Consider the following 10845-nt stretch of genomic DNA (forward strand, 5'->3'; position numbering starts at 1 on the left):
TGTTTAATACCAGTTTGGATGGGGAAGAACGCAGACTAGGTGCCATTGTGCAGGATACAGCCGTTCATGCCATCTCTGCCTGGCCCCGTCGCCACTCGTCCGTCGCCATAGAACTTTTGGGGGTATAGAGGTTTTGATGATGAGAAGTACGATGAGCTGGGTGATGGCTGCAGCCACACACCTTGGCTCTCCCTTTTCCTGGTCCGGTGGTGCAAGCTGTTGCAACGACTGGGGATAGGGAGAGTAGCAATGGACTGCCGATAACCATCTGTATATGTATTTTTCGATCTATTAATCTCTCTCTCTCTCTCTCTCTCTATTCGTCATCACCACCATCATTAATATCATCATTATCACCACCATTATCAGCATCACTTTCATCACTATCGCATCATCATTACCAACCTCACTACCATTATTAATACCACCCTTTTCATTGTCACCATCACCTTCACTATCATCACCATCACCACCATAGCCTCAGTTAGAATCATAAACAGTACATTAAAAAAATAAATAAAAACTTTCATCGACCTTGCCAGGATTCGAACCTGGAATCTTCTGATCCGTAGTCAGACGCGTTATCCGTTGCGCCACAAGGCCTGTTGAAGGAAGAGTTAATGGTGCTCTCTCTCTCTCTCTCTCTCTCTCTCTCTCTCTCTCTCTCTTTCTCTCTCTCTCTCTCTCCTCTCTCTCTCTCTCAAAGCGCGAATTCTCTCAACATATTACGATAATTCTGTATTCGCCATCCCCAAAGATCCATCGATAATAATGTACCACACACACACACACACACATACATACATACATAAATACACACCAGTTTACTCATGACTATTAACCATACAGAAAAAAAACTGCCTCCCCCCTAGGTATACAGTAAAAGGCTCCAAAGTATACAGTATAGCCAGGTTAATACACAGTAATTCTTCTTCGCAAGCAAGCACTGTCACCGCTGCCTGGGGGTGGAAATTAAATCATCGTCGTCAAAGGTTAAATCATCGTCGTCAAGGGTTAAATCATCGTGGTCAAAGGGTTAAGCTTTGAAATCACTCTCTTGCGTCCACCCCTCTTACTCCTCTTCCTTTTCCTTCCCCCCCCCCTCCCTCTCTTCCTCCTCAACAAAACAAAAACAATACCACACAGATTCATCTTCTTCATCTCTTCCTTCTCCTCCCCCATCACCCTCCTCCTCCTCCTCCTCCTCCTCCTCCACTTCCTCCTCACACCAAAGAAAACGTGGACCACCTAATGACCTCATTCAACCTCGTTAATGATTTACTAACGAACGCATTTGTTTAATTAACGACCCACATTCACCCTACTAATTACACAACAATAATAAATCACCCCCAGGACTCGCTAATCCTCGGGACATAGCTTAAACTAATCCTACCTTGCTGAAACTAATCCTACCTAACCTTACTTAAACTAATCCTACCTAACCTAGCTTAAACTAATCCTACCTAACCTTGCTTAAACTAATCCTACCTAACCTTGCTTAAACTAATCCTACCTAACCTTGCTTAAACTAATCCTACCTAACCTTGCTTTAACTAATCCTACCTAACCGTGCTTAAACTAATCGTACCTAACCTTGCTTAAACTAATCCTACCTAACCTTGCTTAAACTAATCGTACCTAACCTTGCTTAAACTAATCTTATCTAACCTAACCTAACCCCCAATCTAAAGAAACCCATCTCTCTCTTACTATAGGGGTACGGTGGCCGAGTGGAAACAATGCTCACCTCCTGTTGTTCGGGACGCTGGTTTGATTCTGAGACACCACCGGCCCCATCCAGCTGTGAACGAGCACCTGCATTTCCAGCTGAGGATGTGAAGGCGATCGAGTGCAGTGCCGGTCACACACACACACACACTGCCTCCTCCTGGAAAAAAAATTTAGATCACAATTTCTATAAGATAAGACCTATCCTCCCTCCTCCCTTCCGCTATCCCTCTTTCTTTCCTTCCCACTCAACCTCCTTCTCTCCCACCCACTCCCTCCGTTTCACTAATCCTCCTTCCCGCCCTCCCTCCCACTCACTCACTCTCCTTCCCTACCTCCCACTATCCCTCTTTCCCTCCCACTCACCCTTCCCACTCACTCCCAGACTGCAGGAAACAGCCTCGGGATAGACAGGACTGAAGTTTGTGATAAAGGCGTGGCCAGGGAGAGGGGGGAGGGGGGAGGGGGGAGGGTGGAGGGGGAAGGGTGGAGGAGAAGGTCAGACGGTGAAAGAGAGAGAGAGAGAGAGAGATTGTCCTCCCCTTTTCAGTATATTAATAATTTTACTCCAATTCCTCCCCTTCCTTCCTATCTCTTCCTCCTTCTCTCCTCTCCCTCCCTCTCTCGCCTCTTCCTCCAATCACCCTTCTTTCCTTCCCCAAAACCCTCTTTTCTCCTTCCCTCCCCTTCTCATCTTCCTCCATCTTTCCCACTTTCCTTCTATCTCTCCCGTAACCCTCTCCCTTCCCTCCCTCTCCCCTTCCTTCATTCTCCCCCATTTCTTGGTGCTTGTGTATTATTCTGGATGTACTTAAATAGTTAGGCACATTAAATTTTAGTTAAGAGAGAAAAAGTATTTTTGGCCAATAATCTTTTAAGGCTTTAGACTTACAATTTTTGTCATTTTCGGCCAAAAAATGGATTTTGTTCCAAATTTCTGTATAGGTACTCCTAAATGTGCTGCTTAAGGATCTGTTAACCAAAATTTGATACTTTTTCTCTCTGAACTAAAATTTAATGTGCCTAACTATTTAAGTACATCCAGAATAATACCCAAGCACCAAGAAATGACCACGAAAACCCATAAGTGGCGAGTAATTAGCATTGCAAAAGTAATTATAATATTCTAAAAATCATTTGAACATTTTCTAAAAGCCATTTGAACAAGTTATAATCAAGATATCAAATTTTGGTTAACAGATCGTAAGCAGCACATTCAGGAATTGCCTATACTGATTTTGAACAAAATCATTTTTTGGCCGAAATGACAAAAATTGTAAGTCTATAGCCAAAAGTTTTTGGCAAAATACGTTTCTCTCTGAACTAAGAATTTAATGTGCCTAACTATTATTATTATTTAAGTACATCAGAGATCATACACAAGCACCAGAAAATGACCTCAAAAACCCATAAGTGGCAGAGTAATTAGCATTACCAAAAAGTAATTAAAATATTCTAAAAAATCATTTGAACATTTCTAAAAGCCATTTGAACAAGTTATAGTAAGATATCAAATTTTGGTTGACAGATCGTAAGCAGCACATTCAGGAGTACCTATACTGAAATTTTGAAGACAAAATCCATTTTTTGGCCGAAATGACGAAAATTGTAAGAAGATCATATAATATGCAAAAAGTTTTTGGCCAAAAATACGTTTTCTCTCTGAACTAAATTTAATGTGCCTAACTATTTAAGTACATCCAGAATAATACACAAGCACTAAGAAATAATACGAAACCCGCAAGTGGCGAGTAATTAGCATTACCAAAAGTAATTAAAATATTCTAAAAATCATTTGAACATTTTCTAAAAATACATTTGAACAAGTTATAATCAAGATATCAAATTATGGTTAGCAGATCCTTAGCAGCACATTCAGGAGTACTGCCACTGAAATTTGAACAAAATCCATTTTTTGGCCGAAATGAAGAAAAATTATCAAATCTATAGCCTTAAAGGATTTTTGACCAAAAATACGTTTTCTCTCTGAACTAAAATTAAATGTGCCTAACTATTTAAGTACATCCAGAATAATACACAAGCACCAAGAAATGACCTCGAAAACCCGCAAGTGGCGAGTAATTAGCGTGCAAAAAGTAATTAAAATATTCTAAAAATCATTTTGAACATTTTCTAAAACCATTTTGAACAAGTTATAATCAAGATATCAAATTTTGGTTAACAGATCGTAAGCAGCACATTCAGGAGTACCTATATACTGAAATTTTGAACAAAATCCATTTTTGGCCGAAATGACGAAAATTAGCAAGTCTATAGCCTTAAAGTTTTGGCCCAAAAATACGTTTTTCCTCTCTGAACTAATTTAATGTGCCTAACTATTTAAGTACATCGAATAATACACAAGCACCAAGAAATGACCTCGAAAACCCATAAGTGGCGAGAGTAATTAGCATTGCAAAAGTAATTAAAATATTCTAAAAAATCATTTTAGACATTTTCTAAAAGCCATTTTGAACAAGTTATAATCAAGATATCAAATTTTGGTTAACAGATCGTAAGCAGCACATTCAGGAGTACCTATACTGAAATTTTTGAACAAAAATCATTTTGGCCGAAATGAAAAATTATGAAATCTAGCCTTAAGGATTTTGGCCAAAAATACGTTTTCTCTCTGAACTAAAAATTTAATGTATAACTATTTAAGTACATCAGAATAATACACAAGCACCAGAAATGATACGAAAACCCATAAGTGGCGAGTAATTAGCATTGCAAAAAGTAAGTATAATATTCTAAAAATCATTTGAACATTTTCTAAAGCCATTTGAACAAGTTATAATCAAGATATCAAATTTTGGTTAACAGATCCTTAACCAGCACATTCAGGAGTACCTATACTGAAATTTTGAACAAAATCCATTTTTGGCCGAAAATGACGAAAATTAAGCCATTTGAACAGGTTATAATCAAGATATCAAATTTTGTTTAACAGATCTTAAGCATAGCACATTCAGGAGTACTATACTGAATTTTTGAACAAAATCCATTTTGGCCGAAATAATTGTAGAGTTCTATAGCTATAGATTTTTGTTAAAAATACGTTTTCTCTCGAACTAAATTTAATGTGCCTAACTTTAACATCAGAATAATACAGCACCAAGCCTTATCCATAAGTGGCGAGTAATTAGCATTTAAGTAATTAAATATTCTAAAATCATTTGAACTTCTAAGCCATTTGAACAAGTTATAATCAGATATCAAATTTTTGGTTCAGATCCTTAAGCAACATTCAGGGTACTATACTGAAATTTTGAACAAAATCCCGTTTTTTGGCAGAAGCGAAAATTTTAGTCTAATATATAGGATTTTTAGTAAATTGGGTTTTCTCTGAACTAAAATTTAATGCTAACTATTTAAGTACGTCAAGAATAATCTGGCTTCAAAAGCCTCCAAAACTTCCGTAAGTGGCGAGGTAATTAGCATTACAAAAGTAATTAAAATATTCTAAAATCATTTGAACTTTTTCTAGCATTTTGACAAGTTATAATCAGATATCAAATTTTGGTTAACAGATCATAACACATTCAGGATCCTACAGTACTGATTGAACAAAACCATTTAAATAATTGTATGATCTACTAGCCTTAAAGGTTTTTGGCCAAAAATACGTTTTCTCTCTGAACTAAAATTTATAACTATTTAAGTACATCAGAATAATACACAAGCAAAGTAATCTCAAAAACCATTAATTTGGCGTATTAGCATTACAAAAAATATTAAAATATTCTAAAATCATTTGGGCTTTTTTCTAAAAGCCATTTGAGACAAGTTATAATCAATATCAAATTTTGGTTAACAGATCATGCAACAGCACATTCAGGAGTACTATGCAAATTTTGAACAAAATCCATTTTTGGCCGAAATGACGAAATTTGTAAGTCTATGAGCTAAAGTTTTTAGCAAATACGTTTCTCGAACTAAAATTTATGTGTGCTAACTTATTTAGTACATCCAGAAGATAATATAAGCAACCAAGAAATGACATAAAACCCGCAAGTGGCGAGTAATTTGCATTAAAAAGTAATTAAATATTTAAAAAATCATTTTGAACATTTTCTAAAAGCCATTTGAACAAGTTATAATCAAATATAAATTTTTTAACAGATCTTAAGCAGCATTCAGGGTACTATGATTTTGAACAAAATAATTTTTTTGGCCTAATGACGAAATTGTTCTTAGCATAAAGGATTTTTAATGTCGTTTTCTCGAACTAAAATTTAATGTGCCTAACTATTTAAGTACATCAGAGAATAATACACAACAAGAAATGACCTCAAAAACCCACTAAGTGGCGGGTAATTAGCATTGCAAAAAGTAATTAAAACAAAATCATTTTGAACATTTAAAAAGCCATTTGAACAAGTTTATAATCAAGATATCAAATTTTGGTTAACTAATCCTTGCAGCACATTCAGAGTACCTATACTGAAATTTTGAACAAAATCATTTTTTGGCCAAAAAAATAAAAAGTAATAAGTCTAAAGCCTTAAGGATTTTTGGCAAAAATACGTTTCTCTCTGAACTAAAATTTAATGTGCTAACTATTTAAGTACATCAGGAATAATACACAAACGCAAAGAAATGACCTCGAAAACCCATAAGTGGCAGTAATTGAGCATTGAAAAGTAATTAAATATTCTAAAATCATTTGAACATTTTCTAAAGCCATTTGGACAAGTTATAATCAAGATATCATTTTGGTTAACAGATCGTTAAGCATTCAGGGTTACCTATACTGAAATTTTGAACAAATCCATTTTGGCCAGAAATAAAATTGTAAGTCTATAGTTAAGGATTTTTGGCAAAATGCGATTTTCTCTCTGAATAAAATTTAATGTACTTTCTCTTATTTTAGTACATCAGAATAATACAAGCACCAAAATGACCTCGAAAAACCCATAAGTGGGATAGTAATTAAAAATTAATTGAAATATTCTAAAAATCATTTGAACATTTCTAAGCCATTTGAACAAGTTATAATCAAGATATCAAATTTTGGTTAACAGATCTGCTTGCACATTCAGGGTACCTATACTGAAATTTTGAACAAAATCCATTTTTGGTCGAAAATGACAAATTTGAGTCTAAAGCCTTAAAGGATTTTTAAAACTCTTTCTCTCTGAACTAAATTTAATGTGCCTAACTATTTAAGTACATCCAGAATAATACAAAGCACCAAGAAATGACCTCGAAAAACCCATAAGTGGCAGTAATTAGCATTGCTAAAGTAATTAAAATATTCTAAAAATCATTTGAACATTTCTAAAACCATTTGAACATAGTTATAATCAAGATATCAAATTTTGGTTAACAGATCCTTAAGCAGCACATTCAGGAGTACCTATACTGAAATTTTGAACAAATCCATTTTTGGTGAAAATGAAAAATTGTAAGTCTAAATAGCAGGATTTTTGGCCAAAAATACGTTTCTCTCTGAACTAATTTTTCTTTATTTAGTACATCAGAATAATACACAAGAAGAAATGACTCAGGCATAAGTGGCGTTAGCGTGAAGTAATTAAAATATTAAAAATCAGAACGTTTCTAAAAGCCATTTGAAGTTATTAATCAGAATATAAATTTTGGTTGGCAGATCATGTGGCATTAGAATTTTATATGAAATTTTGGAACAAATCATTTTTGGCCAATAAAAATTTTGGTCTATATAAATGATTTTTGGCCAATGTTTCTCTCTGAACTAAAATTTAATGTGCCTAACTATTTAAGTACATCCAGAATAATACACAAGCACCAAGAAATGGCCTCGAAAACCCATAAGTGGCAAGTAATTAGCATTGCAAAAGTAATTAAAATATTCTAAAATGTTTGAACTTATTTCTAAAAGCCATTTGAACAAGTTATAATCAAGATATCAAATTTTGGTTAACAGATCCTTAAGCAGCACATTTTCAGGGTACCTATTTGAAATTTTGAACAAAATCCATTTTTTGGCCGAAATGACGAAAATTGTAAGTCTAAAGCCTTAAAGGATTTTTGGCCAAAAATACGTTTTCTCTCTGAACTAAAATTTAATGTGCCTAATTATTTAAGTACATCCAGAATAATACACAAGCACCAAGAAATGACCTCGAAAACCCATAAGTGGCGAGTAATTAGCATTGCAAAAGTAATTAAAATATTCTAAAATCATTTGAACATTTTCTAAAAGCCATTTGAACAAGTTATAATCAAGATATCAAATTTTGGTTAACAGATCCTTAAGCAGCACATTTAGGGGTACCTATACTGAAATTTTGAATAAAATCCATTTTTTGGCCGAAAATGACAAAAATTGTAAGTCTAAAGCCTTAAAGGATTTTTGGCCAAAAATACGTTTTCTCTCTGAACTAAAATTTAATGTGCCTAACTATTTAAGTACATCCAGAATAATACACAAGCACCAAGAAATGACCTCGAAAACCCATAAGTGGCGAGTAATTAGCATTGCAAAAGTAATTAAAATATTCTAAAAATCATTTGAACATTTTCTAAAAGCCATTTGAACAAGTTATAATCAAGATATCAAATTTTTGGTTAACAGATCCTTAAGCAGCACATTCAGGAGTACCTATACTGAAATTTTGAACAAAATCCATTTTTTGGCCGAAATGACGAAAATTGTAAGTCTATAGCCTTAAAGGATTTTTGGCCAAAAATACGTTTTCTCTCTGAACTAAATTTTAATGTGCCTAACTATTTAAGTACATCCAGAATAATACACAAGCACCAAGAAATGACCTCGAAAACCCATAAGTGGCGAGTAATTAGCATTGCAAAAGTAATAAAAAAATTCTAAAAATCATTTGAACATTTTATAAAGCCATTTGAACAAGTTATAATAAAGATATCAAATTTTGGTTAACATATCCTTAAGCAGCACATTCAGGAGTACCTATAATGAAATTTTGAACAAAATCCATTTTTTGGCCGAAAATGACAAAAATTGTAAGTCTAAAGCCTTAAAGGATTTTTGGGCAAAAATACGTTTTCTCTCTGAACTAAAATTTTATGTGCCTAACTATTTAAGTACATCCAGAATAATACACAAGCACCAAGAAATGACCTCGAAAACCCATAAGTGGCGATTAATTAGCATTGCAAAAGTAATTAAAATATTCTAAAATACTATTTAGACATTTTCTAAAAGCCATTTGAACAAGTTATAATCAAGATATCAAATTTTGGTTAACAGATCCATAAGCAGCACATTAAGGAGTACCTATACTAAAATTTTGAGCAAAATCCATTTTTGGGCCGAAATGACAAAAATTGTAAGTCTATAGCCTTAAAGGATTTTTGGCCAAAAATACGTTTTCTCTCTGAACTAAAATTTAATGTGCCTAACTATTTAAGTACATCCAGAATAATACACAAGCACCAAAAAATGACCTCGAAAACCCATAAGTGGCGAGTAATTAGCATTGCAAAAGTAATTAAAATATTCTAAAAATCATTTGAACATTTTCTAAAAGCCATTTGAACAAGTTATAATCAAGATATAAAATTTTGGTTAACAGATCCTTAAGCAGCACATTCAGGAGTACCTATACTGAAATTTTGAACAAAATCCATTTTTTGGCCGAAAATGACAAAAATTGTAAGTCTATAGCCTTAAAGGATTTTTGGCCAAAAATACGTTTTCTCTCTGAACTAAAATTTTATGTGCCTAACTATTTAAGTACATCCAGAATAATACACAAGCACCAAGAAATGACCTCGAAAACCCATAAGTGGCGAGTAATTAGCATTGCAAAAGTAATTAAAATATTCTAAAAATCATTTGAACATTTCTAAAAGCCATTTGAACAAGTTATAATCAAGATATCAAATTTTGGTTAACAGATCATTAAGCAGCACATTCAGGAGTACCTATACTGAAATTTTGAACAAAATCCATTTTTGGCGAATGAAAAATTGTAGTCTAAAATTAAGGATTGGCCAAAATACGTTTTCTCTCTGAACTAAAATTTAATGTGCCTAACTATTTAAGTATTGTCAGAATAATACTACGCTTTCAAAGGAGCCTCGAAAACCCTTAAGTGGCAGTAATTAGCATTAAAAAGTAATTGAAATGTTCTAAAATCATTTGGGAGCAGTTTCTAAAAAGCCGGCTGGGCAGTTTTAATGAAGATATCATTTTTGGTTATGAGTTCGTTAGCAGCATTCAGGTGCCTATACTGAAATTTTTGAAGAAATATCATTTTTGGCGAAATAAGAAATTGTAAGTCTATAGGATAAGGATTTTTTGGCATTTAAGTCGTTTTCTCTCTGAACTTATAAATTGTGTGTTTCTATTTAAAGTCATCTGGAATATTGCAGCACCAAGAAATGACCTCGAAAACCCATGAGTGGCGAGTAATTGGCATTGCAAAAATGGTAAAATATTCTAAAAAATCATTGAACATTTTCTAAGCCATTTTGAACAAGTTATAATAGGATATCAAATTTTGGTTAACAGATCGTTAAGCAGCACATTCAGGATTGCCTGTATTTAAATTTTTGAAGAAATCCATGGCCGAAAATGACGAAAATTTGATCTATAAGCCTTAAGGATTTTGGCCAAAAAATAGTTTTTCTCTGAACTAAAATTTATTGTGCTAACTATTTGGTATTACATCAGAATAATACAAGCTTTTCCAAGAAATGACCTCCAGCCATAGTGGAGGTAATTAGCATTGCAAAAGTAGTTAGGAAATATTCTAAAATTTTGTTTTTTTGGTTTTTGTTTTTTGGTTGTGTTGTTTTTTTTTCATTTGAACATTTTCTAAAACCATTTGAACAAGTTTTTAATCAAGATATCAAGATTTTGGTTAACAGATCGTAAGCAGCACATTCAGGGTGCCTATGCTGAAATTTTGAAGAAAATCATTTTTGGCCGAAATAGTAAGAAATTGTAAGTCTATGCCAGGATTTTTGGCCAAAATACGTTTTCTCTGTAATTAAATTTAATGTTTCTAACTATTTGGTAAATCAGAATAATACAAGCACCAGAATGCCTCAAACCCATAAGTGGAAGTAATTGGCATTGCAATATAATCAAGATATCAAATTTTGGTTATGAGATCTTAAACAACTTTTCAGGGTTCCTATATT

General features: G+C 33.6%; 1 non-coding gene across 1 annotated transcript; it reads right to left on the bottom strand.

The window, feature by feature from the left end:
* Nucleotides 1-530: 530 nt before the first annotated feature.
* On the bottom strand, nucleotides 531-603 carry Trnar-acg. Its single transcript has one exon. It is a non-coding gene; the product is annotated as a tRNA-Arg (tRNA).
* Nucleotides 604-10845: the final 10242 nt, after the last annotated feature.

Source organism: Homarus americanus, unplaced genomic scaffold, assembly GCF_018991925.1.
Source record: "Homarus americanus isolate GMGI-L3 unplaced genomic scaffold, GMGI_Hamer_2.0 scaffold28172, whole genome shotgun sequence".
Taxonomy (NCBI): Eukaryota; Metazoa; Arthropoda; class Malacostraca; order Decapoda; family Nephropidae; genus Homarus; species Homarus americanus.